This window comes from Coturnix japonica, chromosome 5 (genome assembly GCF_001577835.2).
Source record: "Coturnix japonica isolate 7356 chromosome 5, Coturnix japonica 2.1, whole genome shotgun sequence".
NCBI classification, from domain to species: Eukaryota; Metazoa; Chordata; class Aves; order Galliformes; family Phasianidae; genus Coturnix; species Coturnix japonica.
In genome coordinates this window covers 15,545,923-15,567,567 of record NC_029520.1, presented here as the reverse complement: position 1 = coordinate 15,567,567, position 21,645 = coordinate 15,545,923, and the positions used below count along the sequence as shown (strand labels likewise).

The 21,645-nt window shown below is 35.7% G+C and overlaps 1 protein-coding gene across 1 annotated transcript in view; it reads left to right on the top strand.

Moving 5' to 3' along the window:
* The window catches only part of SOX6 (SRY-box transcription factor 6), a 399,666-nt gene that overhangs the window by 66,123 nt on the left and 311,898 nt on the right, over positions 1-21,645 (top strand). The window contains exon 5 of the mRNA XM_032444750.1: positions 20,245-20,315. The gene's annotated coding sequence lies outside the window, so the exon portion shown is untranslated. The remainder of the gene's footprint in view (positions 1-20,244; positions 20,316-21,645) is intronic.

The following is a 21,645-nucleotide window of genomic DNA, read 5'->3' as shown; positions in this document are numbered from 1 at the left end:
GCTTTGCAAAGATTTGTCCAGAGAAACATTTCAAAAATCAGTTCAAAAGAACAGTGTGGAAATACACAAGGCAAACTATGATTTATTATATTATTTTTATAAGTAGCAACCGCAAAAATAATCGTGCTGCTGGAGCCAACAGCAGTATTTTGAAATTGTAGGACCTAATGGATGAGGTTATTGCATTTGAATGGAGAGATATGTTATTGCAATGATATATTTTATTACTTGCTTCTGTTTTTATTAAGGATAATGAAAACCTTCTGTTTGGCCCTGTGAACAAAACTAATGTGACCTTTCATGTGACCCACCTGTTGTGCTTTCACAATCGATAATAGTTACCTCATGTTAGGGTGATCTGGAAAATAACAGCATGCCAGCACCACAGAAAATAACATTTGTGTTTCAGTAGTTTGAATTTGTATTCGTCTCAGATCTGAAAAAAGAAAATGCAGGTTTTGTAACAAGATGCTTAAAAGGCAAAATATTATTGTAGGAGAATAGTCTCTGTTACCATCTGATAGATTTTAAGAGGCATCAAACTGCTGAATCATAGCAGTAAATCTGCAGAATTGGCTTAAAGTCTGTGATTCTTAGTAGTATTAAAGATGGTGGGAAAATCCAATTAGCAGTTTTGAAAGTGAATGAGAGAAAAATTATTAAAAATGGTTAGTGCGTGTGGATGCAAGTTTTCCGCACTTATTCATTTAAAACTATCCATGTACAACATCATATTTTTATTTTTTTTATTTTTTTTTATTTTTTTTTTTTTTACAAAAAACTTTAAGAGGCTAATTATTTCTAGGCGTTATTTTCCCAATTGTATTTAGGTCTTGATCCGGGAAACCAACATGGATAGAACAATGTTGTTTTTCTAAAGGTGCCTGATAAGTATATTAGACTTGCACTGGGGTGACTTATAGGTTATGAGCATAAGTATTTGCAGGATCAGGACCCTGATTTCAAAGAGGTTTTCACATGTGAATTTGAAGTACATGCGCTACTGCTGAATTTGCTCAGCAGACCAGAAAGGCTCTTTCCCTTTGGAGCCCTTATGTTTTATCTGGTCAATGGCTCGCAAGCTAAGAAGGATTTACACATTGGATCAATGATCCATGAAATAAGGGGGATTTCCACAATGTCTCTCAGTGACAAGTTACAGTGTGGCCACACAGTATGCAGTTTCAGAAGTAATGTGTATGCAGAGATATATAACTGTTAAGATACATTATAAATGATCATTACATGATTCTGCCTAATGGTCAGGCAAGTATATAAATAATGTATTATGTATGTTTGAGGGAACTTTGTCATTCTTCCACCTCTTTTGTTTGGATTGAAAAATGTTTTATGTTCTGTATTCTGTGCCAATAGCTAGTGTTGTTTTACATATGTAGATCTACGAAAGTCAGACCATGTCCAGTAAGCATGAGAGGTCTCTTCAGTACTACTCTTTTCTTAAATTCATATTAATGAATTCTTTTTTGACCAAACAGATGTCCCAGGTACTGAAGATCAGTGGTTGGCTGAAGTTATAAAATGGAATCAAATATCCAAAAATGAAAGTGTCCTCCCAGCAGCTCTGTTGTGGTTGAGTAGTGAGTCTGTCAAGTTGAGTGCCTCCTGATGGCAGCTGCTGAATCATGACATAGGGAGAGAGGTATCCTAAGTGGGCAAGGATTGATCAAAAGCCCCTTTGAAGTCAATAGAAAGATTCCTACTGACTTACAGATTTTGGAATAACGTAATTATTGTGAGATATCTGATCAGGCAAGTAATGAGCTCCTTATAACCCAGTTATGTTCAATGACAACTTTAGGCCTATGACTCTTTCATGAGTTGGACTCCTTATCTTCCAGGGACTCTATGCTACAGATGGACCCACTGGCAAGAGCAGTGTCACATGTTCTTATCCTCAGTTCCTTCTCTGACCCAAAAGTGTAGTTCAGCTCTAGCTTTGTGAATCTGCCAGCTGGCTCATATCTTATGTTTTCCATTATCTCACTGGAATAATGGAGTGAACCATATAGTAAACCACAAATCTCATCTGTGAATCTGGCCAGCTTCTCAGGACTAGGAGCAGACAGAGTGCTACCATGCAGAGACACCACACGTCTGGATCTGACCTTTGTTGGTGTGCATGATTCAACTGTACTAGAAAGAAGAGTTTGGTTTCAGTGAGACTTCATTACACATGAGGATAAACCATGCAAATATGTGGTTTGAGGCTGTGTGCTTTCTGTAAAGGGTCTCCATGGGACCCTTATCCAGAGAAACGGTACAGGACTGCTTTGGTCTTCTTCAGCCCATTTGTTGATCACTCTTCTTTGCATAAGAAAGACTCTGGGGGCACATCACTATGGGAAAGGAAATGTCACTAAGGAAGACAAATGATTCTTCTAGAAGATTTCTTGACAAGCAGGGTTTTACTGCAGTTTACCTTCAGCACTATGTGAAGGATCACTTAGTATTCCTTGGACAAAGAGAATGTTAGCAGCGTGATGAACAAGTTAAAGACTGAAAGCCCTGTTTATAGGTTGCCTCACATGGCTGTTCTTAAGTCACTTGGATTTCTCTATTCCTTTTTATTTGTTTTGGACTTCTTTTAAGCAAATTCTCTTAAACATGTTTGTGATTGAGATAATTAAGTAGTAAGAGATAGACATAACATAGTGAAAAGTAAGAAATCTTGTACCAGTTTTTCAGTAATGATGTAGTTCTGTGACTTTATTTTAGGATTTATTGCTGTTGTCTTCCTCCCCCCCGCCCCGTGACTGCTAGCAGCATTGTTCTTAATAACACCGTTGAAGTATGAATTTATAGACAGCCTGGAAAAGGAGAATATGTAAAACAACTCTTTCCACAAGCTTTTGATGGGCATTTCTTTGGTTTTATTTGTCTGTGAAGTTTTAGGTTAGAGTAAACAGAATGTTAGAGTTTTATGTTGTGCTTTTAAAGACTTTCTTTGCATTTTTTTTTTCCTTCTAATTATCTTAATGTTTTAACAGACAAGCCTTTTTCATGCTGCTCTGCGCTTGTTTACTCAAGACTAAGGCACCAAAAAGGTCTCATTTTTAAATAGTGGATGGGCAGGGTGATGGTCTAATCTCTAGCACGTGTCTTTGTACCACTACTGTTTTATTATATGCTGAGGAGACATATATCTTTAATTCATTTATAAAACACAGTCCATACTGAAAATAGAGTGCTGACTGATATTTTCACTTGGGGCAGATAAGCAGCATTAGATTCTACACTTAAAATACAATAATAGTGATATTTGATTAAAAAAAACCAACAAACACACAAACAAAAATGCACAGTAGTTTTCATATACTAAAAGTGTTTGTCAGACATTCATCTAATGTGTTATTCTCTTCCCAGATCTTTTCCCTGTTGTGTCCTTATTGCAGCAATCACCAAAACCATTTCAGGAGTTTAATTTAGACTGAAATGATTCTCCATAGAATAAACAGAATATCTCACCTGTGAAGGATGATTACTTTTTCTAAATTTGTTTAAAAAGGAAAGACCTTTGTTGTTCACAAGTATCCTACTTGAAAGTTTTTATGTGGAGATACTGAATGTACTTCAGGTCTGAAAACAAGACGCTGCTTTATATAAGTGCTGTTGGCAATTAAATCTTTCATATTACTGGCCCTGAAGAGGTAAGGATCAGTACTTTCATTTGTGCCATTACTTGGCCATATATTAATATTTTTTCACCATGAAGATATATATATATAATTTGCTGAGTAATGGTGTGCTGTGTTGAAAAAGGGCATTCCAGAGGCCTTTAACAAATTGGACATTAAAAGACAGTTGTGGTACAGATAAGATTAGACAAAACAAGACAGAGCTTGTGCAAGTATTAACTCAGATAACTGATATGTAAGTTGCTCTCCTATTTATTTACACGAAAAATGCAACAGATTAAAAGAGCACAATAACGTTATTTGATGGAGCAAATTCTCAAGTGCAAAACACTGTTTTTCAACATAGAGTCATCAGCAAAGAACAAAAACCTACATGCCATGCTTATAAAATCTGTACCAGCCGAGGTGATCATCTGTCACCACTGTTGAAATGTACCATTGTGCTCGTGTCCATGTTTTGGTCTCCATAAAGGTTTTGGAAGCGATGATGAATATCAGTGGGTGCAGTTTTTCCCCATGGAGGAATGCTTTATCCATACTTCAGGTATTATTTTGTCAGGCTGCCCCTCCACTGCCGACTGTTGCATGGCAACAAAATGTAATGGCAGGAAGGTTCAACTTCTACTGCCATACCACCAGCATCTGCCTCTGACATTGTGGGCCAACATAACAAAATAGGGGGAATTACTTTCAGAGTAGACCTCGTACATCTTCTTTATTTAGTAGTACTTCTTATCCGCTTAGGCATACAGCTCAACAGCCTTGCTGTGAAAGCAGCTTGGCTTTGGTGAGTGGTTTGCTCAAGTACTTCATTTGTACGCATCTAATTGAACACATTTAAGGATGGAGAGGCAAATTCTTCACCTGCATGCATTCTGGCTTTCCCCATCAGCAGTGCCATTGCAGATTTGCCTTGCAAATGAGAGGGGACTTGCCATGAACTGTGGCAAATTAATTTCCATGGTATTCATGGCAAGAACAGAGCCAGAGGATCTACTGTGGTATGTCACTTAACTATTTTTTGCAGGCTGTGCAGAAGTTGTATAGCTTTGGTAGGCACCAAAGCTATAGGTCATCAGTGATGGATTCTGATCAGGCCTGTGGCTGTAGCTACTCTGCTACTCATCTAGAACATCTCTAACTGTGAGATAAGAGCAGCTAATCCACTCACGTGGCATCGAGCTAGTGCAGCTTTTTAGTAATAGGGTCTTTCAGTACATTTTCAGTTTCTCTGAATCCAATGTTCTCCTTCGTAATTGAGTATTTAGATATCTTTTCACAGAAGCAGGTATACGGAATATGATGAGTCATATTTTTTTATGCCTGCCTGTGTCAATGAATTCCCAATTACTTTTCAGTGAGCAGAATCTTAGCTAGTGGCCTGAAGCAGGCCAAATATGCTACTGTTGCAGTTTCTTAGGGCTCTTCTGTAACATGTGTATCCTCTAGTGTCTGTTATATATTTTAGATCTCTTTAGAAGAGGCTGTATTTTTCAGTCTTGAAAGTTATGTTAAACTTTAATTTGCTACTGGATGATTGTTCCTTATAGCTACTACCCAGATTGGAATCTTAAAAAGTGGCTACTTTAAGAAAGAATTTATTTTACATACTTTTAATTACTTCCTATTTGCTACCAGTTTAGTTTGAAGAACTTGGCTTTTTTTTTTTCTTTTTCTTCCCCCCCCCCATATTTGGCACTCCCTCTGTCCCTGTTTCACTGCACTCTTACAATTTTTCATGGAACAGACTTCTGTTCTTACTGTATATGTTCTATATTTAAAAACTGTCTAAAATTCAAAAGGTAGTTCTGAACATGTTTGTGTAACCAAAAATCCATTGCTGACAGGACTTCTGTTCATGAAAACAACAACAACAACAGATTAGGGGCTTGGGGGAAAGCTTGAACTTTTAGATTCCCTTAGTGTTTTAGGAGCTGGAAAAGGTAGAGTCATTTTCTCATTTTTCTTGAATATCTCTCATCTGCGAGTAATTGGCTAGCTGTGCATGTACATACACATGTGAATTTGTGAAGGCAAGTCTTATAATTTAATGTTAGTCTCTTAACAAAAATTGTATCTCCACAAGCACTTGGTCTGTTATAGATGACATGGCTCAACTCCGATGTCCTCTGGTTGTCAAAAGAACCAATGAATGTTTAGAAAAATAAAGTAAAAAGTGTTGAAGCAAAAACATGAGTAACACAATAATTTGCTAGGACTTCCGTGACTAAGTGCAACCTGATCGTTTGTGGATCGATTAATGATTTTCTTGATCAATTTATCATGTTGTTATACCATGTTGCAGTTACAAATTTCCAGAAGACTTGCATCAAGTTTAGTGAAAAAATAACATTTTTTTTTAGTTCAACACAGACCCTGTGTAGCAAGGTATTGATACATATGTACACAATATGCTACATAATAAATATACGGGAAGCAGAGAAAGGTATTAAAATAGGAGAAATCAATTTTGTTGGCAGACTTCAGCTTTTTTGTTTGAGGTTTAGAAACAGTATTATCATCTTTCATAATTTTGTCTTATAGTTGAATATGAAACAAGGAGGAACCTCAAATGCATTCAGAATTAGGTGGACTATAAATGGTTTTCAACCAGACCCTGAAAAAATTATCCTTTGCAGCTATGCTGGTAAGGATTTATTTCCTTACCCCTTTTCTGCAGTTTCTTCTTTATTCCTTCCCTGTTCATTGCCATTATGTGGCAGTGTCACCCAAACTGTTTAAAGAATAGGGGACAATTCTGGAGAGTCAGCTTCTGTACCTAACCCTGACTAGCTTACCGAGCTTTTCCAGTTCACTGGTGCAAGCACAAGCATTGAATGGATCATATACAGCTCTAATTCCAGCTTGACTGGCAGTTATTTCTTGAATTACCTAATTTTACATATGATTAATTTTTAATTTCTAAATCACAACATAAACTGTGTGTATCATATTACTCTAAATGTATGCTAATACATAGGCTGTGATTAACTTAAGGTGTGAGTTTTGTTTTTGCTGGTAGGCCAGAGTGCAACTGCTGTGGCTTCTGTGGGAACTTCTGGTTTGCAGCTGAAAGCAGTTGCATTCTGAAGCAAAAGAAAAGTGATGCGGATATTTTGGGTGTGACTAGAATAAAATGACAAGGTATATAACTCCAGCAAGACATAGCAAGAATACCAGGTTTCTCTGTAAAACAGGCTGCTGTTATTTCCATGTTGATTCTAGTTTCTGTCTCACAGTTGTAAAAGCCAAAACATATACAAATGCATATATTGGTGCCTGGGGAGACCTTGGGAGGTCAATGCTGTGTCCTGCTCTCATTTGTGCAGGTATGAATGGGGCCAGCAAGATGTATCAGTGCATACATCCTGCACTGTTTATATCCATCAGCTGCTTCTCACTGTCTTCAGAGTGCAGTTTAGAAGAAACCTTGCTCTAAGCTCATGACTAGCTTGTGTGCTTTGCAAGAACTGCTTTTGAGAGAATTTAGGTCTACTGCTTTTCCTTGTCATTGTACAGAATCTATGTCAAAAATATGTCAGAATGGACAACTTCATGGATGGTAACCCTCTGGGTTTTCTTCAGGAAAAAAAGGTCCAAGCATATATTACGCTGCCTTTTTTTTCTTAAGTGATTGGATTAGGATGTCTATTTTTTTAGTATACATATTAGAATGAATTATTTGTCTCACACTGTTTCTCCTGTTTCTGTGAAGTTAGCAGGTCATAAAACTGAAGTAACACTTTAGTGTATCTGCTCCATTGTGTGTAGAATGGGGCTGTTTGCTGTAAAATTAAAATTGAAATATTTATTCTGCTGGCCTGAAAGCACCATCATCTTTTGCTATGAAAGATTTTCTGTTGTTATAGCAGTCGTTTAAGACAAATCGTTTCCCTTTTAATTCATACACTTTTTGAGATGATTGTTTCTTTTGAGAAGGATGTAAAATCATCACACTGTGGTTGTTACATGTCACTGTGATGACACTAATTGAAATAAAGGGGACCGCTCTATTATGATTTTGAAAGATGACATTAATCTGATTATTGTGTAAATATTTTCCTTCTTTTCATAACACTGGCAGAGAGGAAAGTCACACTATTGCTCAAAAAATATGAGAACATAAGTAGATAACAAGATTTGCAATGATATTGTTGGCTGAGATAAAATTAGAGAGGAAAAAAAACTGCTGGAAGTGAATGGACCATATTTGTTTTTTAAATTTTGGATGTTAGAAAATCTGCTCTGAGATTCTGTATAAAAACAAGGATGTAATGTGCAGTTTGTTTTTGCCAAGAGATGAGATACACGCTCTTTGGAGTGTCACCCAATGAGAATGACACCCTGTGTAGTCAAATGTTTATTTACTTGCTCATATATTACATTTAGTCTGTCTGATGGCTTGTCATGTAAAGATGAACAGGTTTGCAATTCTTCATGTGCACCCATGGATCTCTTCACCAAATTGAATGTTTCTGATTTCTCACTTTCATTAATTCTGCTGCCATTTATTACTACAGAGATGCATTTTCATGTGATTATATATTTTTTTCCATCTCTTCCTTGTATGTTATTAATATTATTTCATTAAATTCATTTCTTCAGAATGTTTTTTTCTTACTGTTCTTGAGGGATTAATCTTGCAAAGTTACCTATAAAAAAAGATAATAACCTTGTTTAGTTTCTATTCAACTTTTTTTTTTTTTTTTTTTTTTTCAAATACAACTTCTTCATTAGTTTTCTAATTAAAGTTTGGTACAGTTCTCCATGTTCACTGTTATCCAATCTGTTGTTCTTTTACTGCGTCATTCAAATTTCTTTATGTGGAATTTGATGGCTGAAAGCGTGTGTTCTGGTAGGATGTTTTGGTTTTAATATTTCTGTTTTTTGGTTTATATGCTATTTGTCATACAGAGTGCAGCAGCTTATTTGGTGTGGATCTTTTGATTGTTGTTCTTTTCATATATTTCATATATTTTTACTAATTTCAAATCAATCGATCCATTTGGACACCAAACAAACTTGACAAACATCTTTAAGAGAAGCGTATTTTTCTCCCCGAGATGCTACATAAAGTACATTCCTTAGAGAATAAAATCCCACACACAGGTTTGCATCACTTTTGATCCTTGAAGCAGTTCTGAAAGGAGTCTAGTATTACTCAAGTGCAACTATATTCTTGCCTTCTTTCACTTTTTAAACATTCCTGCATTTAGGGGTTTCTCATATTATTACTGTATTTGCAGAGTCTGTAAAGTAAATGTTGTGGAAGAATCTGATGCAAAATATTCTTGACATGGTCCTTCTTCAGATTATTATTGTGCAATGGTTTTTGTTTGTTATACTTCAAACAGTTTAGTTTCTTGTTGGTGGTTAATTTGAATTTCAGTTAGATGCCTTAAAGTGGAGTTTCAAATGAAGGCAATTCATTTTACCCCTAGTCTGTAGGATTATGTTCAATATATAGAGAGAAAATTCATGAAACTGCTAGTTGGTATCTTGTCTTCACCTTCATGTTCATTAGCTAAGAGTTAAGACATTACTTCCTTCTATGCATGCAGGAATTGCTAGGATAGTCTTGTGTGTTGTAATTTTCTTTTTAGGCCATGCATTAGCAAGATGCTGTTGTCTTGTTGATAAAATGGTGAATGTCTACCAAATGCAAGTTCCAATTTAAAATATGTTCTTTAATTTGGTAATTGTCCAGAAAGAACACCAGATGCTTCTGATGATGAAACACTTTGGGTGGGATCACAGAGTTTTAATGGATGGCAAACTCCAAAGGCTTAATGATCAGCCCTTTTAGCAGCATACACATCTGAGAGGACAAGGCATTTTCAGACACAGAAAAAGAAAGAACCATGTACTTCCATACATGTTATTGAACAAAATCTGCAGAACATCTTTGTTGGTATATGGGAAACTCAGAATATTTGCACTTAGTTGAAAGGGTACTAGATTATGTTTCTAAAGTGAGGAAAAAAGTATTCAATGAGCAATATTGTTTTTTGTTCTAGCAGACTTTTATTCTCCAGGCATGCTAAATTTCTGTAGTATTCTGTTAATATTTAACTCAGTTTAACTCATTCTCTTGCAGTATGAGCATCTTCTGCTCTTTGAATTCAAGTATATAATGACAATAGTTTGAGATGACTGGAAAGTAATTTGCTCTTTTGGATGATTTTTGTGTAAAAATAATTGGGACATGCCAGGTCACAGGAGAGGAGGAATTTAAAAATGCTGTATTGCTTGTCATGCAGGCAGCACATTTTATAACTTGCACCACATAACTTGCTTTCGTAAAGTAAGTCCATACAAGTTTAAAGTGTTGATTGATTTACTTCTGTAATGTTGGACATTCAATTTTAATACACTTCAGCCAGGCTCTCATAACAACATACCTGTCATTTGTGTGCTGTAATCAGAGGATTTTGTATGCATATGAATGAAACTATGAATTTCTATAGAATTTCTATGATATATTTGCTAAATCCTAGTGATGTTAGAGAATCTTGGGAAGTTTTTTTTTTTTCCCAGCTTTTACATAAATAGTATTTTTCTTGCCTGGAACCCTACCAGGTATTGTCATTGAAATCAGTGAAAGTTTCACTATATCCTGCAGTGTGATAATAGAGTCAGCTTGTTGAAATACATCTTTTATAAGGCATAGTTAGATAATGAGGCCAAGGATAGCCATCACCTAACATCATACATGTTTAGTGAGTTCTGCAGGATCGAACTAGTACAGCTGTGGGAAGGAATTCACTTCGTTAGTTCACATAATCACTATAGAGATTTTTTCTTTTTCTGTGAAATTTGAGTTTCATAGAATGTGAGAAGCCTGCTTCATGTGCACAGTAAACAAAACTAAAAGCATCTAGTAGGTCATGTTTTCAGACCCTCTTACCGTGTCTGCAAGAACCAGGCTTTAAAGGTTGTTGGGACTTGCTACTGAGCACAGCTGCTTCTCCAGGTAGGGAGAAGTCTTGAGAAGAGTATCATATATGATTGATGGGAGACACTCTTGTTGGCATTGGGCCACTTTGTGCATTTTTTTATGTAATTATCTCCTAATTTTTGTACATGCTTCTAAGCAATTTGTGATTACTTCATCTTAAAAATCAGCATGCTTACAGAGAGGATTTGTCTGAGACAGTAACGTAGTTTTTTGTGCTTATGACCTTTTAAATATCTTAACACTATCTTTACTTATTGTTTGCAAAGATCTACGTGACCTAGGCTGGGATTTTGCTGCTCCTAATCTTTTTTGAAGAGGAGAGTTGGTATTAAGGTGTTGCCTGATTACACAGATAGCTTCAGTATAGGCTGTCAGTATTAGATGAGTGTATTACTTGGTCTCTGTCTTATATCCATAAATTTTGAGCTGAATTTTGTACAAATTTTGGCCACCTTCGAAGAGGAAAATATTGTTCAGCTGTAGTTTTCTTAATAATTTACTGCCCTCCAAGGTACTTAGAAAATTTTGTCTGGAGAAGCTGTGTAGGTATCTAACAGATTCTTCTGTGTAGTAATAGTCACGTTTGACCTTTCAATGAATTATCTTTTCTTGTTTTCCCCCAGAGTTTTATCCTCATAAACAAATAGCTAGCCCTAAGCTGCATACCAAGGAATGTATATGCTAGAAAAAGAGCTATTTGTTGCTCAAATAGGCAAAGTATGCAGAGTTAAAGTATAATGGAAAAATCAGGTAATTTTACACAGAAAAAAGCACAAACAAAAACTGTACGTACTTTGTAGTTGCTTGGGAGTAGTTACAATTTGTGCTCTGATAATTTCTGATGGATGTTGCTGTAATGTTCACTCTGGTGTTTGTTAAAAAGAAAACAGGGAAGCAACACCCTAAAATTCCACAGCAATAGCAGCTTCATTTAGCACTGAAGCATTTCCTAAAGAACTAAGGAAGTGCAAGTTATTCCCTGCATTTTTTTCTTTCCTCCTTCGTTTTCTCTTGTTTGATTAGACCATTGATTAGATCTTACAATGAGACCTATCAGGTTGATGAGATAATTTGGTGAAAATTTTTAGCTTTGCTCTCCAAATTAATGCCAATTTTGTGCATGTGTGTCTCTGTGTTTACCCCCCAAATCAGTACCCATGTACATTTCTGAGAAATCTTATGCAAAGCACCTAGTAGCCACCCCTCTAGCCATCAGCTTTGCATTGCTACCTGTCAGTATCATGCTGAGGACAGGTGCAGATAGCCTGAGGCTCCTAGATATGGAGCGATGCTACTAAGTGCCTGGAGAAATGATTTTGTATGACTAACTAAAGAGGCTAAGAAATTATTGCTCAAATAATTTTCAGCATGTGGAAAACAAAACTCATCCCTCAAACTTGACTTCACATTTTTCATTTAGGACAGTTTGTCCTGAAGTGTAGGGCACCTCTGGCTCCAAGATCAACAGTTTGCTAATGTGTGATCTCAATAAACATTATAGAAAAAGAAACAGGCTATGAATGTGAGACTGATCTTTATGAACTGACAGAAGGCAATGCTCTAGCATCTTAGCCTGCTTCACTGTTAGTGTCCTTGATGTAATCTGAAGCTAGGAGTGAGTGTGTACTTTATTCCACGGGCCATGCTGCCTGCAGAGATTTTTATCTCTGAACATGTATCAGTTTTGGCTTCAAAATATCTTGCAGAGGTGAATATTGAAAGAAAAAAAAGAAATCAAAATCTTTATAAACAACAAGACCATATCCAGTATTGAAAGAGATGCTGTAAGTGAAATTCAGTAGCAAATAAAGCTTCACCTGGTTAATTCTCCAAAGCTTGAATTTTTATAAACTGAGAACTTTACTATTGAGAGCAAATTTTTGTTTGACATACTTTTTCCCTATTCAAACATTATTATTTATTATTATTATTATTATTTAAGCTGATGAAATACTGAAGGAAGGCTGAGTTTTTATTTTGAGGGTTTGGTGGGGTAAGTTTGCTCAGTCTTTTACATGTGTTTTCTTTTTCTGACAGATGAGAATTATTTGCATTAGGGACTGATTACTGTAAATAATTGCAGGTAGGATGGTGTCTTGGGCAGAGTGCAAAGCTACTTCTTCACTGCTGGCACTCTGGTGCACACTTGGAGAACTGTTTTCTAAGTGAGCATGTGTTTGTAAGCTGGAATTCTATTTGACCTAACAAATCCTTGAAGAAATAAGCGTTATTCTTCTAAAGTGAAATTAAAGTGAGAACGTGTGGGCCTCTTTTTCTCTTGTAGTGTCAGGAGAAATGAAATCCAAAAACCTGAGCTGAGAGGGGGAAGTTGGTATTTGAGATCTTTTAAATTTAAAAAAAAAAAAAAAAAAAAGTAGGCTTTAACAGTTATGTTTCAACATTTCAGAAATGCAACAACAAAAAACAAGCTATGCGGTAAGGAAGTCTTTAAAGGAATTCTGGGAAGTATACCTGAAGGCAAACATTCTTCAGGCTTTCTGATTAAAAAACAAAACCCATGAACTGGTGTGCAGCTGACTTAGTTCTTGGCTGCATGGCTCCCAACCTGATTACTTTATATTCAGCTGAATGTAAGAGTACATCACTATGCTGGTTTTTTTTTGTTTTTTTTTTTTAAATAAAAACTACCATTCCATTTTAATTTTTTTTAATCGTTTTTTAAGCATTCTTCAGTTGTGACAAGTTGAATCTCCAATTTTTCTGGGGATTTTCAAATCTCGGTGCTGTATACCATATTCATGTTGGAATTTTGGGTGAGGTAATGTGTACCCATACACTATTGTTATTTCTGATATCAGATGGACATTTCAGCTATCTTTGTAGCTCTTGGAAAGAATGGTATAGCTGGGCTTTTCCAGCTGGCATTTTCATACCCCCATGGAAACTCCCAGAGATTTTTTTGCCCCAGGCCTTCTCCTTCCTGTTTAAGAGCTTTCTTGTACTATTACAAGTTTACTTACGCATGTGTAATTTTATGCACTTATGCTTCTGGTAAATTTTGCATCAGTACAGTTTCAGAGCTGTTTTAGTTGAAGTCCACTGAAGGAACATACTGAAGATGCATCTTAAATCCTTCTCATATCGTGTGCATCAGCTTCAGAATTTAGGCAGTACTGGTCAATAAGCCAAAGATTCCATGTTATTTAATTGACTGCTATTCTAGAATTCTTGATGCTTTGTCTGACAAGGGAACTTGGTCATTGAATTTATTTTTACTTTTCTTTCCAAAGAGACCATTTATTTGCTAAGAGGAATTCAGAAGCAGTAGACATTAATATGTAAAAAGTTGAAAAAAAAAAAGAATATCTGTAAATATAGTTACTTTGAACTTGAGGCAAATCTGTGAGATTCTGTTGTGTAATTCAGTTTCAATTAGACCAATCCAGAGCTCATGGAATTCATTGAAGAGATATAACCGTATGCTAAATTACAGGTTAGAGCAGTATTTCATTCTATCTATACTGTCCTTTTCTGTAAGGCAGCTGAGCTGTAAAGAAAGTAAGCCAGTTCTTCAGTAAACTTACTTCAAACAGTGTCCTGAATATGCAATAGTAAGAAACCTGACATATGTTACATTGTCAAGAGAGAAAAGGAGCCAAAACCTGCAAACAGTTGATTGTTAATTTTAATTCCATATTTTCAAAAGAAGGTATATCAATGTGGTATGCATTATTTTCTTATGTAACATGGTTTTACATAACAATGTTTTTGTTTATTGCATAATATTATTAGTATTTTTGCATTAAAGTTGTATCCAGAGAACTCATTTGGGATTGTATTACAGTAGTGCCCTGAGGCCCTGTTACAGTGGCAAGTCCCTGTATGCGCATAGGAAGGGATTAAAAAGCTATCATTCCAAGCAGTGAAAGTACCTTTAAGGCACTGGGAGAGAAAGGAGTGAAAATTTGTTAAATGTTACATTACTGTTCAATGCCAGAACTGCAGCTGTGGCCCTTCTGTCTTTGATTTCAATGACTGCGTGGCAAATGTAAGCTTTTGAAGGGTGATACTGGGTACCATCTTAAAGGCATGTCCTCTGCAAAATGCTGCTTCTAAGTGCAGTTTGCATTTGCCGTGAAACTCTGGATTTGATATATCCTAACGGTACCATGCACTGAAAGAGGTCCTGGTATTGGGATCACAAACTGTATTTCTCTGGGCTTTCAATGCTGTAACTCTCAGTCTGGGCTTAATTTGCCTTGTATTGCTTTCAGCGTGTGGATCTATAGGTGCTACAGAAACATAACTATTCTGAAAGCTTTCTCCGTTTTCTTTAATTCAATCCAATTGATTAGGAATGACCCAACATGTGGCTATTAAAATAGCATGTAGCTTACAAAAATTTCCAAAGTGGCATAGCTCCTTCATGTGAGTGGGCATAGTGAGTTAATGCTGCGCTTACCAGTATACCTTGGGCTATCATGGAGGTTTTTGCTATCTTGAACCCATGAATTAGAGGTGGACTTCCTCTTCTCCCTTCAGCCTTGCACATAGTGTGGTGTATGACTTGTGGTTCTTATTTACTTGAAAGCTTGGGTGTAAAGCTTATCAGATCTGAAATGCTAGTTATCTTCGTAGCATGTGAAAGAATAAATACATATCTAAACCATCCTGAAAATGAAAGAAATACGTATTTTTGGCACTTTCAAGGGGATGTCACTCCATAAGTAGTGACTCTTATTTATTTCCATGGGAACTATAATAAAGAGAACAATAACACTACTTGGTCAAGCAAACTCTCAGTTTCAAAACTTTACTTTTTGATGTAGTCACCATTAGGTATGCATTTTCACCAGCAATAAGCAATGCCCTGCATGCCATGTTCATGAAACTTTTTAGTTTTTTTTTTAGTCTTAGCCCAATGCTATGTGAAGATCCAGCTAATGGACCTTTATTTTGTATTCTATGCTTGGGTCCTGTAGTGATTGGATACTTTATGGATATGCAGGGATACAGCAGAGAAACCTTCATGAGCTGCTTGTTGAATATATAATGTGCATTTTTCAAATGCATCTTTCTTTACAGAAGGGATTGCAAAAGGTGCTTATAGCCAGTTATTTAATATAATGCTGTAAAGTTGTGTCACTACTGAGCGATACCCTTTTGGGAGGGACAATGGACCAACTGTCTTGTGAACCACACTGTGGGCTTTGGCAGAAATGGTGATGCTTCTGGTGTTCCTTTTTTAAGAAGCTGTTTACAGAAGCACCATCTATTGTATGCGTATGTCAACATGCTTTTTGTAGACAGATGTGAGGTTGCTCTAAACTGGAATTCATGTAGTTTACGTAAGTGCTAACCATAGCTAAACTGGATTAGAGTGGGTTTGTGGCCACACATCTCATAGTGTGGGCAGAGTGAGCTCACATCTCCCTGCAAAGCAACAAATAGTTGCAAGCCTATTTTAGGTGTAAGCCTAATTTCTGTAATAATTACATGACAGCTTCTGATACGTAGAAGGGTAGTGTGTTGCTCTTACAGAAGAAATACAAATTCCTTCTTATGAATGGGGACGTAGGAATCACAAAGAATGACCCTTGCTGAAGGTTGTGAAGAAAACCTGTAGCAAAGAAGTGACTGAGTCTCAAGATCTGAGTTTAGTCCAGACCAATGTTTACCTCATGCACCATGTTCTTATTCTTACCTTGCAGTGTTGCAACATTTCACAAAGACAAGTGCTGGAACAGATAGTATGTTCTGATTCCTCCTTTGCTGGATCATTTAGCTGGAATCTTAATTGCAGGATACAAAAATCTGAATGACGATAAATTCTGAGAGTATTACAAAATGCAAAGTGAATTTTTTTTTGTGATAATGAATGGAGCATAAGAGAGTACACAATTTAAGAAGATAGCAAGGGTAGTAAAATACAATCCTAGGCCACTGAGAAGTGACAAGAAAGGACAACAACAGGATCTGTCTCTTCTGTAGCAGCTCTCATCTATAGTAGTTTGTTTTCTTTCCTATCTCAAAAAGATTGTGTATGAAGATTTTTCTGCATTCAGGTAAATCAGCCTTCAATGACTAGTCTTGTAACTGTGCCCTTTCGCTCAATTAAGTAAAATTTGTAGAAATCCAACTCAAAAGGTTTCATCGTAATCAACCTTCTGCCCCTTCATTTTTGTAATTGTGACTATGAGCCTACAGATCATTAATGTTGTTTTAATTGTGAAATTTGCACATTTGGTGTGTGAATTTGTGACTATTCAGGCCCTGAATGTGTAACTTCATTTCTGTATTATTCTTTATTCTCATTTCACGTCATGCTATAATTCTGAAAATAGTTTTTTAACAGTTGTTGAATGGTATGTATTTTAGTCCCAGAAGCCCACAATGATAGGCCACATTCTCAAATGATATAACACGATGCCATGCTTTTTACTAAATAACTACTTCCATTTTTTACTTGCAGGCTCCTTTCATGCTCACTTTTGTGCACAAAAAATACAGGCTACCTGTATTTCAGAAGAATCAAAATATGTTAATACAAGATTTTATGGAATTAGTTTTTTTTTTATTTTTTATTTTTTTCCCATGAAGTAGCAAAATATTAAGAAAACTAAACTCTGTTGGAATCATTAGAGCTGACATTTTTTAGGAAGAAAGAGAACTATTTTATAATTGACTTCATAAGCAAATAAATTCCAGTATTTATGGAATTTTCCTTGGTTTGTAGAAGTTTAAGAACATCAGTATGCTTTATCTGTTTCAAGTACAGGATTCTCTTGGTCTCAATATGTATTTGCAAGATGAGCAAAAAGCACCTGAAATTGAGGTATGATGTGCTCTTACAGCTTTGCTTTTCCACTTTACTGTGGGATAAAGATGCAAGAAGCTTTCCAAACAAGCATGTAAAATAGCTGCAGGTACTGAGAATGTTCTGAGAGCATTCTGACTGCAAAATGCCTGGCTGAATTTTCTGATGGGACTTGTACCAACTGAATCAACAGAATACTTTTTAAAAAAATCACTGTATTTTTGTATATATTTCTGCAATGACTGTTCACCTGTGTGGTTGCTTGGAAACATCAAAAGTGAAAGCAAAAACAGATTAAGCCAATAGAATACGGACTAGACTTCTGAAAAGGCTTGGTCTTTCTTCTTAACTACAGTGGAAGCTGGCCTCTCAAAAGCTTTAAAAAAACATAATGCAGGTCTTTTATCAATCATAGGGACTGTACACTGTTAGGCATCCACATACATAGATTGCATAGGATACAGCTAATGGAAGTTTTGTATTAAACTTCTTGATGTTAGTGTTTGATGGAAAGGGGGCTTTTTACATGAAGCTTTAAAAAGGGGAAACCTAAAATAAAACAAACAAGCAAGGCTCATTATGGAATATCAGAACTACACGTATAGAAGAGAGGAGGGGAAAAAAAAAGCAACTTATTCATTTAATTATGACTGACGATTTTTTTGGTCTGTTTTAGCAGTGTTGTTTGGTTTTTTTTTTGAGCCAGAAACCTTGCAATGTAAAAATGAGTCAAAGCAGTGAAAAACAGGTGTCATTTTTCTCCTTCTAAACCCCAGGTACCTCATAATTGATTCTTCAATATGAATGTTTCTGAACAATTAGTATTTATGTAATTTTACTAATACTTTGGTTGTGTTTGCAGAGTACTACTATCACCGAACTCTTGATTTCTTTTGAATGCCCAGTATGTAATGCTCTGTATCATTACATTTACCAAGGAAATGTGGCTGAAGAAAAAGTAATTTTTGATTTATTATTATTTTTTATGGTGTACTAAATAAAAGTCTTGCTCATATTATTCTATTTTGAGAAGACTGGGCTTTTGGGGGCTAGGTTTTTGTTTTATTCCCCATTGACTGGCTGTATAGTAAGTTTCCAGTTCCAAGATGTTATCTGAACACAAAACTCTAATTTGCTCACAGTCACTTGAGTATGGTTAGCCCTGTTCTTTGTGTCTTACTCACATTGTTGCCCTAAGAACCAAGGCTTCACAAATGTCTTATTCTGCGAGATTTTTTTTTTATTTTTTTTTTTTTAACCAAATGAAACTTTTTCCTGGTAGGTTAAAAAAATGCTAGAGCAAAATTTCATATTTTGTATATTTAACCTCTACCCCTAATTGCTTGTACAGAATAAAGGTTTGGTGCTTTGTTCCTAAATTCTCTGCATGAGGTGGTGTGCATTAAAGTGTATTTATACTCTTTCAGATTAATTAACTGTGACCTTATGAACCACTGTCCTTGTTTAATTGGTGGCTCCAAAGCACACTAATGGCATAAATCAGCTGATAATGAGATTCAGGCTTGCTTTTAAAATATATAATAACACAGCATTGATACAGCAAATGAGATTTGGTGACTTTCTGTTGGTATTACAGGAGAGAAGACACAATTAAATGTGTACTTTCAGGGTGGGGGAAGGCTAGGTCGGAATGAATAATATGCACTTCAGGGTGGGTGTATGAAATAAGGAGGATATTCTACATCAAGATAAGTTTGGTATTTTCTCCTTGTCTCTAGGCAATGTGCAGTACTGGCTGGTGTACTTTAGGATACAGAAATGTTGTGGGAAGGTGTTTCTTAAAGATTACCGGAGGCTAATAAAAGTGATGATTTCATCTTAAATATAGTTACATGTTTTTAAACTAACCTTACACCCACTGTTTTACGAACTGTAAATTAATCAGATAGCTTCTGGAGAACAAAAAGGTTTTGACCTAAACTAGTTGCCCAGGATCCATTACTATTTTCAGTTTAATGTTACCCATATCCATCCTCACATTTTGGAAAGAAAACAAGGGCTCTGCAACAAAGTTTCTTTGTTTTCCTAAGAACTAAAAATGTGCTGTATGTAGACCAAACAATAAAAATAAACTACTGAACTACCTTCTAATGCATGGGGGTTCTGGAGAGAGGAAACCATGGATATTTAGAGGCATAAAGTGAGTCATTGTGCTAGTTAAAGAATTTTATAAGGCGAGCTCTGTGGGTTTGAGTTGCATCTGCTACCTTTCCAGCTAGAACTGAGAGGTACGCAGGAAAAAGAATGTTGGATTTAATCATGCCTTATAGTGAACACATTGTACTTAGATTAAGCTTCTGACTGGGATCTAGACCATACCAGAACAAAATTGTCAGTCTGTCTTTCTGTATAAATTTTGTCCCAGATGGGTACCAGTGAAAAATGCCCTAGCAGTATTTTAAACCAGTCAAGTTGCAAAATGCTGCTAACAAAATACTTTTAAAGTGTAACAAATGTTCTGTAACATGCTAAAGAAAACAACAGCAACAAAAACAGTAATCAAAAGAAAGCCTCAACACTATTTCTCTTATTAAAAGATAACCATGCTTGCATTTATGACAGTTTCTATAAGCTGCAATGGACTGGGTTGCTATGGTGTGAGGTATAGAACAATGAAATAATTGTTCCTCTTGATATTGGCTTCCTGGAAACAGATTCTGTGTAAATTACTTGGCTGAAGTGGTCACAATAGTATTGTGTGCTGCTTTATTTAGTACATAGTTAAAAATCATAATTATTCCATAATAATAAAAAAAAGGTAACATCAGTTCTGCACTTTCTTTTATTTTAACGTTTGTTTTTTTTTTTTCTTCCCCCTTTTATATTCTCAGGGCAGTTTAATGAATTCAAAAGCAACCTACCAGTGATTTCTGGGAGCTGGGCCTGATTTTCTTGTGTATTTGTAAGTATTCATTGAACAATTTTTCTGCTGTTTTTGTCTTTCTGATACTATCTCAACACAACAAACGGAAACTATTTTAAACTATTTATTATAATGTCAAAGTTTTAAATTCTTCTTTTATTAAGGAATATACTTCACTACTTGCAAACCTTCTGTAGTTTGTTTCTGCTACCAGCTTAAGCTTATTCACAAGGGCTACAGATACTTGACTTAACAATGCATATTCACACTATTTCAAGCTTCATTTAGTCTCTTTTTATAATACTCGTGAGAGTACAACACATCAGTTACAATTGTTGATAGCAATATCAGTGTGTCTTGCTGTTGTGATGCAAATTGTTTCTGGAAGTGAACTGAGGCTGTGATTCAAGACTGACAGGACTTTTAGAGGAAAAGTTACTTGGGTTGATGGAGGAAACACTAGAACAACTGGTATCTGTTGAATTGGGAATGTATTTATAATGAAACTGGAGAAAGCTGACCTTTATGGTCACAGCAAAATGGCTGAGAGTGCAGTCATTTAGGCCAAGGCCCAAGAATATGGTTTAGCATATGCCCAAGTTCAAATAAAGTAAATGGGACTAGATCTTTGCATAAATGCTTTGAGAAAGGGAAAGTTAGGGGAGAGGATATGAGAGTAAGACACTTATTTATACAATGAATAGAAAGCTTTCAGAATTGCTGTTTTGGATAGTCTTCAGTCTTAGTCAAGTATAATAAGGAAAATCTAATGGGACTTAGACTTGGCATGATATAAAGTATTGCAATACCTCTTGTATGATGTAGTATAAATGAAACCAATCTATGCAGCCTGTTCTCTTAAGTCGCAAATATAGTTTATGAATAAATATTTATTCAATCATTTGTGGAAAAAAGATGTTCACAGAACTACATTCATCAGGGAAAAATATGTCTGTTTCTCCTCTCAATATGGAAATGTGTTCAATTTGTACTGACCCTTCCTCTTTACAGATGGTTTTTTTGTTTTTTTTTTTTGTGGTTTCACTATTATATTTGTAGTTTCCTTCATTTGTAGGTCAGTAGACATTTACATCTTTTTATTGAACATTGTCAGTCACATATAAAGAAAATATTGTTATCAAATAAAATAATTTTTAAAAAGTATAACCTTTGTGGGGGGAAAAAAAATGAGATGGCAGCATATGGCAGTTATGGGGTGATTACCAAATAGACAGGGAGGAATTTTATGCAACTTTTCCTGGCTTTGCCACTATGTGGTTTTTCAAGCCATCACATAGGCTTTTCTATGCCTCACTTTTTCTCATCTATGAATGGAAACAGTAATGTATCAGTGAATACAAACAATACC